The sequence below is a fragment of the Neocloeon triangulifer genome, unplaced genomic scaffold (genome assembly GCF_031216515.1).
Source record: "Neocloeon triangulifer isolate White Clay Creek 2 clone unplaced genomic scaffold, ASM3121651v1 ptg000017l, whole genome shotgun sequence".
Lineage (NCBI taxonomy): Eukaryota > Metazoa > Arthropoda > Insecta > Ephemeroptera > Baetidae > Neocloeon > Neocloeon triangulifer.
In genome coordinates this window covers 1,714,270-1,735,930 of record NW_026775559.1, presented here as the reverse complement: position 1 = coordinate 1,735,930, position 21,661 = coordinate 1,714,270, and the positions used below count along the sequence as shown (strand labels likewise).

Below are 21,661 nucleotides of genomic sequence, written 5' to 3'. Positions count from 1 at the left end.
GAGCTAAAAACTAGTGGTGCCTCTCTGCGGCAGTGTGTGTTTGTAATGACTGCGGCATATCCCTATCAACGACGGACAAATAAATTCAAATGTTGGCCGAAGCTGTCAGGCGGCAATTTATTTGTTTGCACCAAGCGGCGAGTGCTGACGAGAGGGAGCGGGTTACAACGGCCGCAACCGCCACAATTTCGAATTGAGCGAAATTTTCGCCGCATCGGCGAACGGACGAAAACTTGATTAGCTCGGTTTTTAGTCTGAAATAATCGCTCCCTCATGCCTCCACTCGGTGTAATTACATTTGGATCCCGATCGCTTTTAGAGTATTATGCAATCGAAAATTTCCATTTGACTTCATTTCAATTTTATCTTTATTAATGGGCCGAAACATTTAAAATTCAATCACGAGTTTGCATATCACAGATGGAATTTTTAAATTTATCACAATTTTATGAAAAGTGAATTTTTTTTTTTTTTTTTTAAATATATGGGTGAAAAAATATATTTTCAATTTTTATCTGTAAAAATGTTTCAATGACCTTCTGATTGCTCAGTGATGTGAAAGCAGAAATTCATATATAGAGGTTGGATGAATCATTTCAATCATTTTATTTTGCCTCTGTGCGAGTGATTGAGTCTCACACGATCTGAAAACGAGGCCACACGCTGCATTAAATGCAGATGCGACGCGAGCTCTGCACTATTTCGTTTCCAACCTATTTATCAGATCGAATAATGGCGCACGGCCGATTTAAATTGTATGACGGCCAGAGCTTCTTTTCCTTACATCTATTCAAAGAGATCAAAGTCCGCCCTGGCGTGCGAGTAAATATATTCAAGAGCTTCTTTCTTCACCGACTCGGCTACTCGTATATTCATATAAAAATGTGCATAATTTGCTACAAGACTTCATGACTAATGCACTTCTGTACTCCTTTTCTTGCCATCCGTTGTCTGCCTGCAAAATTCACAATGCACGCCTTTTCTAACAGCATTCAAACGGAATGATGCGATGTGCTTTTACAGCAAAAATGAGGAAATGAATGGAAAATTTAAGAAAAAAAAAACCATTCAAATTGGCGAGTAACTGAAAATTGTAAATAAGTTATTTATAATTATTTTTCCACGAGTCCATTAAATTTATCGTGTTTATAAATAAGGCTATAATGATATTTATGATTGAAGTTGAAAAAACTTATGTGCAGTTTTTGAAATATGTAGCGTGCTTACTTTGAGACACTATTTAATTATATGAGACTTGAAAATTTGATAACTTTAATTGCAATGACAATTTTCTTTAACTTTCCTCAAATTAACCAAATTTTATCACAAATTGAATTACACATATTGTGATATTAATGTAAAACATAGAAAATTATCATTTTAATAGATTAGAAAAACTCACTCTTTTAAATATATCCTGAAAAATGTTTTTTATCATTATAAAAAATTTATGAGTTCTAAATATTTGAGAATAAAAATGACCCCCTCCGACCTTGTCACAAAGGATACTATTTTTATTATTATTATTTTGAAACATTATTTTAAAATTTTAATTTATCACCTGCTACCTGGGACTACTAACTAAATTTTGGGTCAAGAGATCAATTTAATTAATTGAAAATTCGCTTTCTTCACACAAAAATCCCAAAATCCATTCTAAATGAGCTCAAACATCGCAACACATGCAAAACCAAGATAAAGAATGTGCATAATTAAAATGTAATTAAAGCGATTCAGAGCTTGCGGGGCTAAACGTGCATGACTGGATTTCACAGAAAAATGGCTCAATTTTCAGGCTCACCGCGTTTTGCGGCCGCGGGGCCACCGCACGCATCGACGCAGCGATTTTGCGCATAATTAATCCCGTCCGCCGCCGGGGGCCGCATTTCGCGCGACTGTTTGCGAAGAATTTTCCGGTGCATTTACTTGGTTAGCACATGCCATCATTAAAGCGGCGTTACCTGACACACGCGGCAGCTGCGGCCACTTCAGCATTCCGCCGAGTCGTCCGGATAAATTATCATCATTTGCGACCCTCGCTGCAATAAAACAAACGTCGCCGCCGTTTTTCTCCGCCGTACGTGAAATGTTTTCCGCGCATTCACCGTGTTTTATTGTGCAAACACGGACGTGCAAGTCGACACATTTCAAAATCCCTGCTGCTCAATTTAGGTGCAGCTGCAAAAATTGTTATATTGCACTACTTTTGCTGTTTGGAAGCATTGCCGGCCGCCATAAACCGGGCACCATTTTTACTGCAAATGTATGCAAGTGCCATAAAAGCAAAACAGCAGCTCTCGGTCATACTTGCATGCGAAGGTTGCATGTTTTATTCATATGGGGAGTGCCAGCGGCTCTCTCCCAAATCGCAGATAATCGCCCCTGTTCCAATGTGTTTGCATAAAAATGGTTGCTATTAACTTGCAATTTCGGCCGCTCCACCACAACCATAAATCAACGGGCAGTCGACGCCATAAGGGAGACAAAAAGCAATTTGAAAATACAAACGAAGTATGATAAAAAAATTCAAAGCACCTAACTTTTGCGTAGCAATTAAAATAGTTTTCAGAAACTTGAATTTATACCCTGATAACTATTTCAACAGTTTTGATTGCTTATATTTTTATTAACTTAAACATTTTCTTTAGTGATTACTTTATACTTCTCGAAAAGTTACGACTAAAATGGTATCATAATAGTATCATTGTTTTATTTTTATTAAACTACTCGAATTGTAGCATTTATTGCACACTGCGAATGTACTCTAGAATCTTCTAAAATCAATAAAGAAGATACAAAATTAGATAAATAAATAAATCAAGAATCATATTTTTAGGATATCTTTTCTAATTTCTCTCGTAATTTATTACTCAATATACTTTGAGCTTATTTATGACCAAACTCATTCCACAAACTGTGCAACATTTATTTATATAATTCTTTAGAACAAAGGCGCACAATTAAAGCGTCCCATATCAATCAAACGCCAGACTGCCTGCTCATCACGCCTGAAATATTGAATTATTAATACATATTAATAAAATAGTATCTTAGAGTATGTTTTTTACGAAGAGCTTTTATTTCTGAGTATTTACGCAATAAAAATCTCTCTCCTTCTTTTAGCCGCCAGGTTTATAGCGAACAACAATGCCCAAGATGAAATATGATTCACGTTATCTCCGTTCGCATCCGCAGGTAGTGCGTTTTTTGCATCACAGAAATGGTACATAAATAAAGAACGGAATAATAATTTTTATACCATATTTTTCTTGCTTGTGGTTGAACAATGCGATTTCGGCTGATTTACATTCAATGCGGAGGAAGGCAAGCGAGCAGAAACTCTCTCTTCTACAAATATGTTTTATCTCTTTGGCCAGGGACGCCGCCTTTTTGCGACGGGGACGCAGTGCGCACACCGTGCCAAAGGTTGTTATCTCGGTCATTCGCCGGCGTCGGCGGCTTCCCTCTGCTGTCTAATTTTGATGCTCCGCTTAACAAAAGAGCGCAGTGAATAACGAGCTATATCTGATTGGTGTCGCTAGCTGCTGCAAAACTTGGCCGGGCACCAATCAAACAAAGTACAGAGAATAAAAACACTGGCCTCTCTAATCAAAGCGAATTTGTGCCATGTCACTCGAGTTTACACGGAGGAATTTGCGTCATTTGTTTGTAAAAGGCTTTCCTAGAGTTAAAATGCCATGTCAAATAAAACAAATCACCAGAACTGCCTGATTTCATTATTTACCATTTGCTTAACAAGTAACGTCAGCTATAAATCGGATCCACTGATTTTGTTTAAAACAAGTTTACTTTTTTACAAGAGGCTAATGTTCAGCTAGATTTACAGTAGAATATAAACAAATTAATTCAGTTTCTATTTAAATAGGAAAGCTTAGGAATAAGATGGAGCGATTATACCTATAATCAAATATAATTTCGATGGAACAACCAAAATAATTCAATTTTGAAAACAAACTTGTGTTGAAATTAAAGCAGATAATAATAAATAGTTGCTGAACTGAAATATAGAAATAGAAGTATATTGAAATTTGCAATCCTTGAAACCCCTCTTTTTTCGCTGTTCTCATATAAATTCCAAAATTAATTAAATTAACCACTCAAAAAGCTACAATTTGTCTCAAAAAAGGAAGTTTTCGCTTTGATGTAATTAATACATCATCTTACTTCACAGTAAGTTTTCGTTGATTCTGAAGCACTGTTTGTCTTGTAAATTGATCGACTCCGTCAAAGGGCAATCCCTCTGCTTTGCCTTTGGAGTCTACTCGTCATCTCACATAACAGAATAGCAGCCCATTTCGACTTAAGACAAACTTGCAGCCGCGTACCAAAGCACACTGCAATCTCGCGCTGATTTGCTCATTGTGCCGAGAGAGAGCGAAACAAATTAATTCCCTCTCTGTTCTCTTTCAATTCCGCACATATAGACAAACTTTGAAGTCTGAAAGCAAGGAGGGTCTAATCCTATTTTCAATCGTGCCAGGACCATCATTAATACGGTCCCTTTGTGCCATTTGTTCTTTTCAGGAGTTTGAAGTGGCGCGCAAATTCAGGTGACATTCGACACACGTGAGATTGAATAAAAGATGGGGCTCCACGCACGGGTTCATTACACACCTCTTTCTCTTTCGACACACTTCCTAGCAACACCCAATTTCGTCTCTCTTTGCTCACTCTCGGAACAACGAACCCCGCAAATAGATGCCGCGACACGAGTTCCTCCACGTTTATTTGACATTAGTAGTGCGGCGGCGACGGCATCTGTTCTCTGCTTCCCTCGCGATATATTTCATCGGGAAAGGGATTGAATGTGTGTGCGTGAGTGTGTGCGGTGAATTTATTTCAGCAGCTGCGGCGCTCGAATTACGAAACGGCACCAAGGATTAATAGTCCGTTCCGCTTCTGCTCTGCGGCGGAATTTTAGATTTTGCGCCTAAAGTAACATCAAAAAGAGACAAAGACGGGCTTATTTGCGGACTGCACGGTCCAAATCCAAGATAAAAAGAAGCAATTTTCAGCTTGATTTTGCCTGGATTATATATGGGAAATTTTTACTTCATTTTTTTTTTTTTTAGTTTTTTCGTTGACAAACTAGGAGATTCTGTTCTCTTTCACTATTTTCAAGTTAATATCCATTATTAAAATTATTTATTCTGGATTTAAATTGATATTTGCAAAAATTATAGTATGAATCCATTAATTTAAAACCTTTTTAAATGCACTATTAAGCTGTTATTTTAAATTATTTTAAATGTTGCAGCTCACATTGATTTTTAAGAATTTTTATTTTCAAAATCAAATTCAATTATGAATTTTGGTATCTGACAATGAGAGAGATAATTATGTGGATAAATTAGAAACGAATTCAAAATGCAAGATATTTTCACTTTCAATCAGAAAATCTCAAAACAGGAATTTATATTAATTATGGTAAGAAATTTTAAATTTTAGTTTCAAAAATAAAAGACTGTTGCTTAAATTGTTTTTTTTTTTCCTAAACAAGCAATCTCTAAAAGAAAAACAAACATTTCAAAACAAAACTATAACACAAAGTTTCCATCATTTGCTTGTTGTTTTGTTTTGTTTTTTATTTGGCAGCTCGAAAAACTTGTGCGGAACTCCCGTGATAAGCAGCCGAATAATTGCAAGGCCATTTTGCAAAAACTTTCTGCACTTGAGAGAAGCTTGTGCCAACGTTGAAAAGGAAATCCACCGCATGGCGGATGATTTAAAAGCCAATAAATTATTACCCGGCGCGTGTATGTATAAGTTGGCGTTCGAGTAGGAACGTCTTCTCCTTCTTTCTTTTCTGCCACGGCACAGCCATGAATGGCATACATAATATTGCGATTGTGATGCAAACGCCGGAGTTTGGGAAATGTTTGCAGAGGGATTGGTCTGACACGCTCGCGCTGCTGAAATGCGAATGGAATAAATCGTGCGCTGCGCCGAGTCGTGAATTTTCTTATGTGCCATTGAGTTTTTGCTCGGCTAAGACATTGAATGATAGAGGAAACAGGCTATCTCTTCCCATCGGTGGTGCCGCGCCGAGATAAAAGTGGAGCACGGCACTTTGCGATAGTGCGTGGATAGGCCGCAGCCGCCGATGTGCGGCGCAATACATATAAAAAGGAAAACCAATCGGCCCCGCTCAAAGAAATCCAAGTCGTGAATTGCAAAAATCGATTCGTGTGATAAGTGAACGAGTGAGTTTCTCTCATAACAAACACACAAGCAACAAGGATTTATAAATATTTATAGTTTAATTCATCAGAATAAAAAAATTATTACCAACTCAATTTTTTAACATCAGGAGCTTATATTCATAAACCGTGATGTTTTGAAGCCTCTGCATTTCAAGTATCAACAAAAATTTATAATTTTAGAATCAAAATTTTTAGTTGCAGTTTCCAGTGCATTTTCTTATTTCTTTTTTAATAAATGCGATATTTGCTTTTATCGGCCGGTGCTTATGCGACTGGCACTCAATGCAAAGCCAAACACGCTACTCGTGCCACAAACTTTTTTAAATGTGAATTTGCACGATAATTTGATTAAATTCGAAATATTATCTTAAAATTTCACACAGAATTTCCATTTAGTGGCTATTTTTTTTATTTAATTATGTGTAACAACTTTTATGAAAGAACAAAAACTTAGTAAACCAAGGCTCTGTGCAGTGGATGGGGTATTTTTGATCTCGGAAGCTGCAGCACAATTCTTGCTAGTGGTGGTGCCATTTTTTCCAACGATACCTTTTTTAAATAAATTGATTTCAACCATTGAATGTAAGCAATGCGGAGAAATAAACAACATTAACTATATTTACGTTTATCGTTTATGCTTGCAAAGAAATATGAAACTGAAAAGATTATCTAAATTAGACTTCCAACTAGAAATTGAGCACTGGGAAGTAACAAGCATCCGAGACCTCGTTAAAACCACTTTGATTATGCAAAGCACAGCGATTTTGGTTTCACAGGATGTTGTTTAGTAGCACTGTTTGTTGTGACCCGGGCGCGGTAATAACAGGGAGGCGACCTGCTGCTGTTGCCGGCCGACGCAAAATATTTATTTTGCCGGTCAGCTGCACACACAAGAACGGGTACATATACAACGGGTTGTTCTTTCTTTTTTCCTGAGCCAGGGTGTTAGCGTGTGTGTAATGTTACAGATACTGACCGTCCGGCCGGGACACGTGCAAATAAATACACATACGGCTTTGTTTCGCCACGCTAGTTTTTGCGTGGAAATTTCGTCAGCGTTTCCAACTTGCAAATGCCCACTATCGATCTTGCAACGCCTGGAGCGTGGGTTTTGCAACAGGAAAATCGAGCAAAATTAGGAGAGAGACAAACAGAGAGACTTGAACCTCAAAATTGCAAAAAAAGAGGGGATCCATTCAGAGAAAGGTTATGGTGGCAGCTTGTTCTTTAGTGGTAACCAGGAAATTTTTCTAACAGGGGAAAGACCTCGTGTGGGACGTTAAGGTGAACTTCAACAATCGATTTCTCCAGGAAATTTAGTGATCCAGCCAACGGACTGATTTAAAATCGTGTAAGTATAATTTAAGAGTTTTAAGCACATTATCATTAATAAAAATTAAAAAAACTCTTCCAGCACAAGTTCTGAAAAAAAAATATATGAAAAATTATAATATTTAATTTTTTTTTAAATTTTATTCCCTGAAAAAATTTAATATTTTTATTATAATATTAATTAAAATATATTAATAAATACAATCTTATTCCTATAATTTGAATTGTATTAAATTTCTCGAATGTTCTCCTGGCAAGAACATCTCTAATTCCAAAGGTTTTGATTATAATGAGAAGAGTGTGTTTTGTATTTTACTTTCGCGCGAGATTTGTTACTTTCGTGCTGGCAGAGACAAAGGGCGCGTGAATCGTTTGCCCTAGCTCGTCTCATACTCTGGGGTCTCTCGCAATTTACGAGCGACATGAAAAGCATAATATAATATGTACGAGGGTTGCTGCTGATGATTTCGTGTCACGGCTGCCGATGCAAATGAGCATCACATCGCACGCGGCGCTGAAATATCGCGGACGGGCCACGCCTATCCTCGCTTGCCTCTGGCAGGTCAATACGTGGAAAAGCAGCGGCTGCGGCGATCGAGTGAATTATTGCTCTCGCGCCAACAAATATACATTCGTCCACATTAGCAATAATAACTGCTCGGCTGCTTATAATTATCGCCGGTGCGCGCAAGTGATAAATTATTAGCACACGCGCTAGGCCGGATAATTTTGATTCAGGCGAGCCAAGCTTTATTCCTATTCGCCTCTCGCGCTCATCTGGAAATTTTCTGCCTATTGCGCGCAGAATAACACACAAGCTAATCTCCATCCACGTCGAATTAGCGCAACACATTGTTAATAAACTCGCAGCACGCCTGCGTATTTATTTTCAAATGTTGTTAGCTGCGAGCTCTTGTTGCGAATTAATAATTTAACCAATTGATTTTCGCTTTACCATTTAAATTTGGTACCGTTGAAATAATTAACCAAAAATTAGCGCCTGAAGGCCCTGTTTGAACTTTTCGCTCTGTTCAACCGCCACTATTAAAGGCACGTTTGCGCTGCTCGAGCTAGGGAAATCAAATTCAGCGTCTAAATTTGCCTGTCCCAAATCTACATATTATATGTTTCAAAAATATTTTGGCATCAGTGCAGGCAAAATATAAAATGATTAAGTCTGCAGTACTATTCACTATTTATATATATTTTTCTTCACATGCCAGGTTCGAAATTAACTTTTCATTTCTTTTTTTGTCGAGAAACAACCAAATTAAACAATGATCTTCAAATTTTACTTTGTTCTAAGCAATAATTTAAAAAAAAGATAGTTTAAATTCTTGCTACTGGTGGTGCCGTTTTGACCAATAATATCTTTTTCTCTCAAATAAATTTTTCTCAACTATTGAATTCAACAATCAGAAATAAACAACAATAAGAATTAATTCTATACAATTTTATAAAACTTTTCTTATGGAATCTATAGAAAGGGGAAGTTGTTCAATTTATTACACATCTTGATTGTAAAGAAAAAGTTTATCCCAGCGCGTTGCTCAAATTCAAAGTTTTAAACTTCCTCCACTCAATCAAATGTGATTTATTTTATATTGGAGACTGACTTTGCTCAATACGGAAACTCATTCAATTTGCGCCACTTTTTAATCTCAAAGCTTCGCTCACAAGCATGGGCAAATTTGTCTCCAATAAGAAGAAACTTTCTCAATGGCGGTGAGATTATGATTGAGTCGCGTCTCTCGGCTGAAGCCAACTCTCCGAGAGCATTCGCAAGGTTGTCCAATAAACACAAACACAAATGTTGCAATAAAGAAAGAGACTCAATAAAGCAGTCTGTGTATTTTCTTCCAGAAGAGCGGCCCGGTCGGAGGAGCAAAACACGCATTTCACGTCTTTACCGCTGTTGTTCATGCAAAGTAGCCGCGCACTTGCGTTCGCCACACACCATTGCGCTCGGCAACCGGGTCTAAAAATGAGGCGAATAAGCCTTTGCGACGTAGTTTGTTTGTAAGTATAGGACCATCATTGAAGATTTCATTAAAAAAAATCAAGATTTATAAGCTATAATTCATTCTATGATGAATTTTATTAAGTGATCTGAGATTACATAAATTGTTGAGCACATCCATGCATGAAAATATGAGTGTAAAACTTCTTCAAACTAACTGAAATTGTGGCAATGATGAATTGTGACTGTGGTACCTTCAAAAAAATGTTGGTATTTGGAAAGCATATTTTTTTTTTTACATGTTTTAGAAGATATCATGCAATTTATTCAAACCAAATTAAGAGATCCAACTGAATGTTTAATGTTTTCTTTTAGGCATAAAGAACAAGAGAAAGAGGGCGGCAATTTTTTGTCTTTCTTCCTTTTTTCAATTCAATTTACCATTTTTCAAAAAATTTTGATAGAATATTTGATCGCAAATTTATAACCATTTGAATATCCATTTTTATTTCGATATCATTAAGAATAACCTTGCCAAGGGTCAAGGTCACTGCCAAAAATACACAGCAAAAGGAAACTCTTCATATGCGTGCGGTGGCGTTTTCCTGAATGAACTACCGAGCTCATCCTGGCTTGAAATTTGCATTCATCGACGCGAGGCCTTGGCACTTCCGATCGAAAATGCAAGTTTATTTTTGATTATTTTTACGCACGTCACTAGGACGGGGGTGTTTTTGAGTAACGTATTTGGTTTTAATACGCCGGCCGGCGGCGAGCGCCAGTTGGAATAAATTTCAATTTCATTAACCTTTTCATTGTGTGATTTACAGCAGTTGGGAAACTGGCGCAGGGATCTCTCGCTCGCCAGCCCGTGATGAATTATGCGCGCACTCGAGTTACACGCTAATAATAGCTGGCTTTTTGCGCCCGAGGACGCGCGCGCGCTCCGTGTTTGTTAATATTTATTAAAGAGTGGTGCTGTCTGGATGGTACTTTTCGCGCTGACAGGCCCATTAATTGCCGCGGACACACACCACATATCGCGTTATCAAAGGGTGCCAACTGGGGTCGACTGAAGGTGTGATGCTTTGTGGATTTTCATGGAAAGAAAATTATGTGCAAGTTTATTCAGCAAAACCATAAAATATATTTAGAAAAAACCTAGATCTACAGAAAAATTTGTAATAAAATAAAACATTCAATTTAAAATAAATAATTCCCACAACTGATAATGATTAAAATTAAAAGTAAGATTTGCTCAATGATTCAATTCTTTTTATAGTAAAATTATAATTTTTTTTAGAAATTAATTAAATTTGTAGGAGTTATTAGGTTCGGTTCTCCTATAAATTATTGTTTGTTTCAATTTATGTGTTCAATTTCACTTGATATTAATGCAGAGTAAGTAATTTTAACATTCAAATTTGCACAGAGTGAATTATAAAGAAATTGTTTAGTTTGTAGAATGTCTTTCGAAAAAGCGTTTGAAGCATCAATGTTTTAAAATTTGATAGAATAATGGTCATCAATGGAAATAGTTCTATTGGTTTTTCTGACTAATAACTTTCATAATAAATTTAGTCACTGAAAAATCAAAGATCTGGCTGATTGACTTGATGGATTAAAATGTGCAAATTCAGTCCCATTCACAATTATATGAAAAATAATATTCTTGGAAATTGTATTTCCTAAAGCGAATTTTTTAAGCTATAAAAATAACAAAAAATTTTCAAGAAATATTCACATCTATGAAAAACTAAATAAAATTTCTTTTGTTATTATTAATTTTAACCTGAACTTTGACCTTATATAGTAGCTTAGTGCTGGACAAGCTTCATAAAAATTTGGAGTTATTTCTTTGAATTACGCACTTCTCGACAAATGCCAAATATTGAAGATAAGTAATTTTGCCAGTTTCCAATATATCATAAGGAAAGCAATGCGGACAATATTAAAAATTCTTTTGACGTCATCAAGCTCAAAATATTTGTCGCCGAGATTAGTTTTCCTTGAAAAAAGAAGCATTAAAACCGGGATTTTCCCTTTTAATTATGAGAAAACTGTTACGTTTCAATCATTTTCATCGTTTTTTTCGTAGAGGAAACGTCAAGTGGGCTAATAATATAATTACAAGAAAACTTTCCGGTAAAGAGAAACAAAACATGCAACAACAAAAAACGGCAGAGAAGCGAGCACGCTCTTTTCCAATTACAAGCCAAACACACGCCCTCCGAAATTAGGACCACAGTGTATTGCAGCACATCAACAGGCTACTTATCGCATATAAATTGCCGATTATCTCAATTGCAAGAAAATATCTAACTCAATTCCTAATATGTATAATTTGTACGCCGAATTTCCAAAGAAGAAGTTGGAGCATACAATCTTGAAATCAACAATTTCCTTGATTTTGTATTGATCTTGACTGGTGAGAGGCCTACCAGATTTCTTGATAAGCAACTTTCTGCCATGAGCACGCGGTTCATTTTAATAAATATATGCATTTATTTTTCCTTTTTATCCTCCTTGGTTATTGCTTCATTTGACGGGGAAAATACCAAACAAAAATTCCTCATGAACTCTTATGAGAAAAGTAATTGAGAAATTTTTCAGATTATTATCAAATATTGGCGGACACGATGGAAAGGAGAAGAAATATTAATAAACTTTTTCTACAAATTTCAGAAAGGTTTGAATAAATACTAAAACTTAAATGAAAAAAAGTACTCACCGAGCAGGGAACGCCTTGGAATTTGGAAAACACTCTACGTCTGTGTTTGATTTGATGGGAAAACTGACACAAGACAAAGTGCGATGACAAAGTCCAGTAATTCGGTGAGGGGAGTGGGAGACGTTGGCGCTCGTTCGGGACGAGATTCGCGACTGAAGAGGGCAAGGCGCGGCGAGAGCGCGGCGGCGGCCCAGAGAGCGAAGAGGCGCCGCCGCCGTGCCGAGGTCAGGCGAAGCGCCACGACCCCTTTTTGCGACGGCCCGCCCGAATTATTGCAATCATCGGCTCGCACACGGCTGCCCAGAGGTAATAAAATGCTTAATTTGTCTCCGAGCCGAATTGACCGAACGCGCGAGAGTATGTTCTTCTTCGTTTTTGCCACTTTATGGCGCCGCTCGCCAAATTTTTTCCCGACCGAAATCAGCGGCTAATGAAAACTTTTTGCCTCGCACGCTCTCTTTTATGATCGAGGTGTGCAAACGCGCATTTCACTTTCTTGCTTCTTCCATACATAAATGTTAAGGTTTTTTTTCTATGGCAAATAATTTTTCAAACATATTATATAAAAATTACGTAATTACTAATTTTAGTTTGATAACGTACTTTTCTAGCTTTGGAAAATTTGAAGAAAATAAAAAGTATTAATTTTTAGCTCTGTCAATTGATCCTGATAAATTGATTCAAAATATTTAATGTAAAATGTACCTTTGTAATTTTTCAATTCATATACTATTTTGAAACTATTAGTCCCGTTTGAGAATTTATTTTGAAATTTTGTATTTTGTAGACTTTTAAGCCATTTTTTTCCTATTGTAATTTTTTATAATATTTATAGAACATATTGATGAAGTTTATACAAAAAATTATTACATTTTTTTTACGAATTTGAGACGAATTAGAGAGCCAACTAAAAATTAGGCCCGAAAAATCGTCTTTAATTATACAGAACGGGAACGATGATTTTAAACAGCCATATGGGTTGGAGTTTTTCCACCTTTATTTTGAAAAATGATATAAATAAAAGATATTGCAAAGCTACATATTTTATGAGGGATTTTTTTGGCGGCAGAAAGTAGAAGAAGAAGTGCCCAGTGTGCATGAATTGTATAAAAGCGAATTTACCTTTTCGCGCACAAAGCAAATGCGGGACTAGAGAAAGATGTCCGAATGGGCATCACCTGTGCTGCTGAGGGGTATTGGATACATTTCCGAATCGATCAGCGCTGCTAGGAAACCAATAGACCTTAGTCAGCTTGGCGTGTGCTTGTCAGAAAAAAACAACCTTTTCGTGTGTGAGCATCATTTTTCCAATAAGGTTTACGTTTGAGAACCCTACGAAGCATTTCTTTGTTGGATTGAAGTTGCGGAAAATAAAAATCATACTTTATGAGAATCATTTTTCAAAAAATCGTTGCATAAGTCTTAGTGTTGTATCAATTTTTCTTAGCGTGTTAAGTTGTTATTTGAATTTTTAATTATTCTAATTATTTTATATTTTGATTATTTTTATATATGGATTCATCAAATTTCCACAGACAAAAATCGTACAAACCCTGCAAATTTGGTAAATAAAATGAAATTGTTTTAACTTTTAGTTCTCATAGGGCTAAAATTTGAAATCTTTACAAGTAAATAATGGATTTCATTATTTTAAAATACGTTCAGCACTTGGCAACGGTTTTATGAAAAATTTGTGTACTGCACAAGAGCAATGTATTGTAAGTACTTAAATTGCATTTTTTTTAAATCTTCTAAATTTATAATTTAAGGATTCTCATCAAGGGTTGTTTAAAGAGTCAGTAAATTCAATTGTAATGTAAAATTTACCTTTAAGAATCTTGTATAATTTAGTAGAATTCATCAACATTAGAAACTGGAAACTAATGGAGTATTTATTCAAAACATGCCCGGGAGGAAATTCATTTTGCACTGCTTGGCTGAAAGTGATTTTTGCGTGTCATGATAATTTCAAATTATACGCCAGTGCAATTTGCATCAGCCATTAATTCATAATTTCGCGGCCATCTCTCGAAACCTAACGCCAAGTAATTAAGTTTTACGCGCGGCTTTTAATGGACATGCATAGTTGTTTCTCATTTTGGTATCCGTGCCGCCAGAGAGTGAGTGGGTCTCTCTGTAGCTCACTTTGCATATTCATTACCGCAAGTCTGCCGCCGCCGGCGCCAAATAAAAAAAAATATATATATATCATTTTAGAGAGCGTATCTCAGGGTGTGTGTCTTTTCATTAAGAAAACGCTCCTTTTACGAGCGCAAGTAAGCAGCTTAATAATAAAAAAATAGGCAGGAGCCAACAATCAGAACTTCATTAAATTATTAAAAAGGAGGAAAGTGAATAAAAAAGGCTCGTTTGGAAAATTAACGGGCACGAGCTTTAAAATTTTTATAAGGCTGCGGGCAGTAAAACTAAAAGCACCGGCTTCTTCCTAAAAGCTGCCGCGAGGTTTACGACTAAAATAATAAAATATTATCATTGGCTGAGCACGAAAACATTATTTTCCTTCTCTGGGCAGGATATTATTTTATTCTCGCCCCGAGTTTAGCTGCGATAAATTTGTCCGAGGCAAAACAAGTGCAGTGACAAGCACGCATTCATCCTTTAAGCACACACACAATGAGTCTTGTGTTCTTTGTGTGTATTCTTTGGGGAGCTGGAAAAAGCTCGCCCTAGCCCAAGAGGAATTCCGTTCGATTTTACAGAAAGAGAGAGACCGAGCGACCGTCTAGCGATAACTTCTCCAGCCGCCAGAAGAGAAGGAGAAGGAGAAGTAATGAATGGGGCAACTATTGGGCTGCTCGGTTGTACGTCACGTGAGGCGACCGACGATGCTGTGATTTGCTCGTCTGTCAAATCAAGAGTCGATCATTTCCAGAAAGACGAGCTACAGAGGAAATGAAAGGCGCTCTAATTTTGGCGTCTTTTTTGTTGGTGGATGACACTAATTGGCCAATTTCTGTATCACTTTAACTGATTGGGTCAAAGAATTAGAAAGATTGATATAATTATTTGTTAAATCTAATAATGTTTCATATTTAATTGAAATGGAATTTATAATTATTGTTAATATATGTTGGATTCTTAAAAAAGCCTTACATGTTGGTAGGACAAAATTTAATCGCTTTAAAAACGGCACCATCAATGACAATAATTTTTTGCTAATACTTCTGAGATCAAAAAGTTCCCATCCACAGTGGTGACCTTTGATTGTTCATGTTACTGATCACAGGAAAATAATTAAATTCTTTTTTTCTTTAAAATATTTGTAACTCCCGCTTTATTTTTGTATAAATAATTAAAAAAGAATTATTTTATTAAATTACTGTTGATTATGTCATTTTGCTGACCGAATTCCTTTTATTCCATTACATTATTAATACTGTATTTTATTTCAAACTACACAGGATATTTTTTTTAATGTTAAAGAAAATATTTTGTAGCTTTCTTTAGCACAGCTAGTTTAAAAATATCTTGTCATGGCAGCGCATTGATTTTGTGGATTTTGCGTAAACGAGCGCCAGCTGTGTTTGTTTTGAGTGGGAAACAAATCGTGAACTGGATATCTGCGTTTCAATTTGAAATAACATTTAACACGCTCACATCCACTGTGATTCCCATTTCATCAATTTTTCGCCGAATTGATGAAAAAAATATAACCAACGGGATTTTTTTTTTAATCCACCTGGGCGTTGTTGAGCGTGTTGCTTATTTTTTGAAAATTTTCATTTTTTCGTGTGACGCGAAAGTCAACTATTTGGCATAAATTCGCTGGAAACTGGAAACATAATTAAACGCGGTGGCCCTGGGCGACGGTGGTCGCGGCGGTGGCAAACAAAACAGCAAAAAGGGCGCACCTGCCCGCCGGAGCTAAGCCGAGCGCAGTTTCCAGCTAAGCCCACAGAGTGCCTAAGCCGCACTTGCAAATTACGCTTGCTCGCTCGCGCACCACGCAAAACCGGCCAAATTGGGCTGCAAACTTTAGGCTCGGCGCGTAAGAGTTTGGGTTTTGTCTGCTTGTGCGGCCACGCAGGCAGGCGAGAGCACATCCTTCTCCAAATCTGCTCAATTTTTTATTCAATTCTTCGAGAAATAATTCAGTTTAAGCAAACTCAAAATTGCCGATGTAAATTTGTGTTCCATCAAAATTTCAGTATGTAAAATTTTTATAGTTATTTACATTAGGATAATTTATATTTATTTTGCTTAAAAATTTACTCTCTTACCTGATTGCTGATAAGAACTTCTGAAGTTCTTATCAGCAATCAAGTAAGTTCAACTTCATATATTTAACTATTTTTGTATTATTACATAAAAAAATCATTTGGGCCATGGATCTTAATGAGTTATTTGATTTCAATTCAAACAAACATAATTAATGATTTTTTTTATAAATTCCAGAATAATCGCTCACCAATTAAACACTTCACATTGACTTTGTAGCTGGAAAATTTGACTGAGCTTTAAAATTAATTAAATTACTTAAATTTAAATCGAAACAGGAAATATCTCACGCACAAAATTAATAAGAGTGAGGTGTGGACAAGACGTTGGACGTTTTGTTATAATCCCGCGCGCTCTTTCTCACTGTGCGAGGACAAAACTACGGAGGAGCCGCGCGTTATTAACTCCTCTTCCTGCAAGAAAGAAATATATACGCTAGGAATTTTGGCAAACGCACAAAGAAGCGGCCGGCGATAAAATCTGGGCGCCGAGACGCGCAGCAGAAAAAGAAGAAAACACAATTTCCTTTCCTGCGCGGCGCGCATGTGATGAAAGCGCCTTTATCTCGGAATACCTTTTACACAAAATTGCCTGTCATAAGCAGAGTTATAGAAAATATATATTGCCCGACGAGACTGCAGCAGCCAGCGGAAAAGTGCTCGCTCGCCGTGAGAAATAATAAAAAAGTCCCCTCGTGCACCACTTGGGCACAAAAAAGCATAAATTTACTGCAGTGAAAATCAAAAGCGTTTCTTTCTTCATTACGACCCACTGCGCCGCGAATGAGAGTGAAAAAGTTGCGAAGAAACACAACATCAGATTGCGAAAAGAGCTTTTTTGTCCTTTTTCCCTTCCTTTTCGTGTGCACACACGAGCTGCGCTTTTCGCGATTGGAAAAGCATCATACGTGTTGTGAAAGTCTCGCTCATACAAAGGAGCGCGCACTCGTTCCTGTCACTCATTCAGACATGTATATGTAGATGGAAATGAGCTGCCTACCTATGGTCTTTGTTGCGAGTTGATGCAAAACACGTTGCGGAGTTGAAGTGCACTCGACAAAGCTCAGATTCTACCAACCGGAGAAAAACGTGCATTTTTCTTTGTCAATTCATCAAATCACTTCAAATTGGAATAGTTCACATTTCACATACTCGAGTATGCAACCGGCACGACGTGCTTGTGATCCACGTTGCTTAGCAATCAACTGATGAGTGATGACGACTTATTGTAAATTGAAAATTCAATATCTGAGCTCGAAACTAATTGTGAACCTGCAGAGAATATTAATTCAATTGTAATCGTGAATACTTTAAAATATTTGTAAAAATAAAGCCTTATAAAAATTAACATGAAAAAATTTAAGTTGAACACCAAATTAATCTTTATCGTACTTCATCACAATCACTTTGTTTAATTAAATTGAATTGAATGTGGAATAAATTATCAAATCTACTCTCAGAAATTGAGAAGTATTTTGTCATTCCAATGAAAAAAGAGGTTCCAAACTACATAATATTATGGTTTTGAATTTAAATTTGATTTTTCCTCAATGGGTTTTTCGCTTTTAGTTTTTTTTAATTAACGCTGATTTTTAAATTTGTTATTATTTCATAGGAGTTGAAGATTTAGCAAAATTTTGTTACCTCCCAAGTATTTCTTTTATGGAATTTTTATTTTAAGTGACTTATAAAATAATAATTGTCGACAGCGCCACAATTTTAGAACATGAAAGAAATCAATGAATTCCCAAAAATCCTCAACTTTTTAATTCTCTAGATCTTTAAAATGTTACTTGTCATCATTTATTAGAAATTTTAGCTCAAAAACTTCTTTATTGAAGTATAATTTGACTTTAAAATTTTACAATTTTGCCAGTTTTGTAACAAAATGAACTTGTCACCAGTCTACTTATTAGTATTCTTATTGTTAGGAAAAGACATAAAAAGCCACTGCTGGAAGTTGTCATGAAGGATTACTGTGGATCTTTATCGCAACTGCAGCAATATCCGTGCGTCAATAAATTCATCGGCGCATCTCTATGTCTGGCGGCGCAAAAACTACACATTATTACGCCGAGTCATGCAGATCCGCCACCAACTCCACCCTCGGCTGGGGAGAACCAAGAGATTTACAGCCATATGGAGCAAAATGCAGCACAAGCCATTGCTGAAGTGATACAACAGACGTAGGTGTGTGATGCAAATTTGAATAAGGCGTACGGCAAATAAGAGGAAGAAGAAAAATAAAAGAGCTCTTTGTTTTTTACTGGAATATATCTGTTCGCAGCCGAGGACGCCGTAAAAAGTTTTCCTATAGCCATAAAGATCCGTAATGCCAGTTTTATGATGAATATCCTCTCTGGCGGAGCTAACGAAATAGTACTACAAGGTGTTGTGATAACCCTGGCTGCGTTGGCACAGGAAAAGTAGTGATTCCTTTTGAGGTCGCGCAAGAAAGGGGAAATAAACATTCGTCAAAGGTGCTGGGGAGAGACACACACAAGATGATTTGGTATTCCCTCTTTTTCTTTCTTTTGCTCGCCACGTTTGTATTGTGCGCGAATCAGATAAATGGCGCCGTCGTTGCTGCGCGATACTCGTCGGAAAATCATGTTTTATTCACGAGGTAAGCAGTGAGACGACCGAAGTCCGGGCCGGCCGTGCACCTTTTCGCTGCCAACACCTTCCCAGTCGGACGAGCGCGCTAGCACGAGCGAGTGAGGCATCAAATTTTACAGCCACTTGATTTTTCAACGCTTCAAAAGTGCTTTTACAACATGCCCCAGCCTGAATTTAATACTCCCTCGTCTCACATTCAAATTTTTTCCCTGTAAAATGCTCGACGACGAGTCTCCTTTTTACTCTTAGGATCTTAAATTTTCAAAGCAACAAAACCTTAAAGAACAAGTATATGTTGTTGATACAATTAAGGGATATTTGCAATGAAAACCCTTTGATTAAAATATTGGTTTATTGTACATTTGTTTCAACCCTCAAACTTTGCAAACATCAACCCTGGCTATGTTTAATAATTTTCAATTAACCTTCCCATATTCAGGGGCGAAACAAAAACAACGTCAGCTTGTGTGCGCGGTCAGCCTCATTTACCCAAATGAGGTTTCTTACCATCGGCGGCGTTTGTTTCTGCTCATGGGTGTCGAGCGCAAACAAGGTGCTTTCTCTGGTGAGCAAAAAGGCACTTGGTTGTTCCCGGCGCGCCACTCTCCATCACACAACTGTGCGGCGTGTCTATTACGTCTATGCGAAAGCAAACACGGCTCGCTCAGTGATTGTGCAAAATCTCAGTCAGCCATTCCCTTTTCCATGACGCCGCCAGAAAACACTTTTTGGCCACTTGCCTAATGTTGACGTTCCCCCCAGTCTTGCGTTACAGTTGACGTTGCGCCTGACACTTTTTCCCAACCCCAAATAAAATTCAAATCGTCAAATGCACTCATCCTCGCTTGTGGCTTGATTTTGAATTTTTATTATTTATTTGTGGATTGGAAGATCTTAAATGTATATATATTTTTTTACTTATTTGGTGCATTGTTCTCTTTTTCAAGTCAGATGCGAGTTTCAAACCAAGGATTAAGATTTACGACTCTCTTTGCCGGCGAGAGCCTAATGAAAGACAAATTTTCTGATTTTATTGGCAAACCAAATTTTATGCTAAACGTATATGTATAGTGCTACACTATAAAATATGTTTAAAAAGATAAATATATTCTAATTGTGAAAAGTCACACCATTTTTTCGTTATAATTGTATTTAAAAAAATTTATATTTTTCTGAGCCCATTTATCACAAATATAATTTTGCTATGTACAATTATTTTGTTAAGATAAGGAATTCCGCCGCTAGGTGGCGCAGAGGTTGCATCGCCTGTCCGCGTCGGTCGTTTTTTAACTTTGTTTTTTCCCAGTTTAAAGTGATTTTACTTACAAATTTCCATTTTAATCAATTTATAAATATTCAATTTCACACAAATGAACCGAATTTCGAACGCAAGCCCACAATTTGGGCCAAATTCAACGCTTTCCCGACAGGCATTGCAACCGCTCCACCAGATCCAATATGGCGGCGCAAACAATGGCGACGAGATCAACTTCCTTCGAAGGGAAAATCTCGCCCTGCGACAAGAAAATATACATCTAAAGGTGAATCTGTATGAACTTTCTGACAAATATTCGTCTCTGATAAAATCATTTAAAGAGCAGGAGGCGCGCGCGGAAAATCAGCATTTTCCAACCCCTGGTGAAACTTACGCTTCCCGCGCTGCCATGCCACCGAGGCCACAACAACAACAGCAGCCGCCACGTGGCCAGCCCGCCACCCTGCCACACCCTCAGCGCCCCCCGCAGCGCCCTTCCCAGCAGCCCCGCCGCCAGAAACCCAAATGGACTCCCCTGCCTCTACGAATCGAGGACGACGATGACTACAACATGTTTAGGGCCGAAATGGACGCCATCGAAGAGGGGCAACTGAGAGTGCGGCCAGAGGGAGCAAAGTGCCACATCGAGCACGTCAACGGGGACCTGATGAAGTCCCGCGCGCCTTTCAAAGCCCACGCCATCGCCCGGGACTGCGGGATGTGGCGGGGTTTTGCAAAGCACTACGTCAATGTGCACGGTGCCATCTCAGAAGCTGACAAGATGAAGGCCGGAGACCGCAAGGTCATCAAGGTCACCACCCCGGCCCAGGGCAGCATCCCGGCGACCACCTGGTTGCACACAATCACCAAAGAGACTTCGCCCGAGAAGCTGCACCACACCAAGGGCAAGTTTGTACGGAGCATCCGAGCCGGAGTGGCCGACCTCGCCGCCGTGTGCTCTGAGGATGGAGTGTCCGAACTGGCCATCACACCCATGTGCATGGGCCTGGACCGCATGCCGGCCAGGTGGATGGAGAGGGTGCTCTGGGAGGCCTTCAAGGACCTTGACATCAAAATCACCATCTTCCACCACCCGACACACCGTCGATTTGGCCGCCAGCAACCACCCCGAGACCAGCGCACGCAAAGCAGACAGAGAGCGGAGCAATCGGAGCCCCACGAAGCCATCCCAAACCCGCCTAACCAGGCGCCAACAGATGAGGATTTTGTGCCTGCCCAACAGTAGTTAACCAGCTAAGTGGCCCTTCTTTAAATTTTGGAATGATACTCTGGAATGTTGAT

At 37.9% G+C, this 21,661-nt stretch overlaps 1 protein-coding gene across 5 annotated transcripts in view; it reads right to left on the bottom strand.

Annotated features, from left to right (window-relative positions):
- The window catches only part of LOC132203584 (uncharacterized), a 139,301-nt gene that overhangs the window by 62,904 nt on the left and 54,736 nt on the right, over positions 1-21,661 (bottom strand). The window contains exon 1 of one of the 5 annotated variants that reach the window (XM_059631459.1): positions 12,248-12,394. The exons of the other annotated variants lie outside the window; for them this stretch is intronic. The gene's annotated coding sequence lies outside the window, so the exon portion shown is untranslated. Of the gene's footprint in view, positions 1-12,247; positions 12,395-21,661 lie in introns of those variants that run through there. 5 annotated transcript variants of the gene reach the window in all.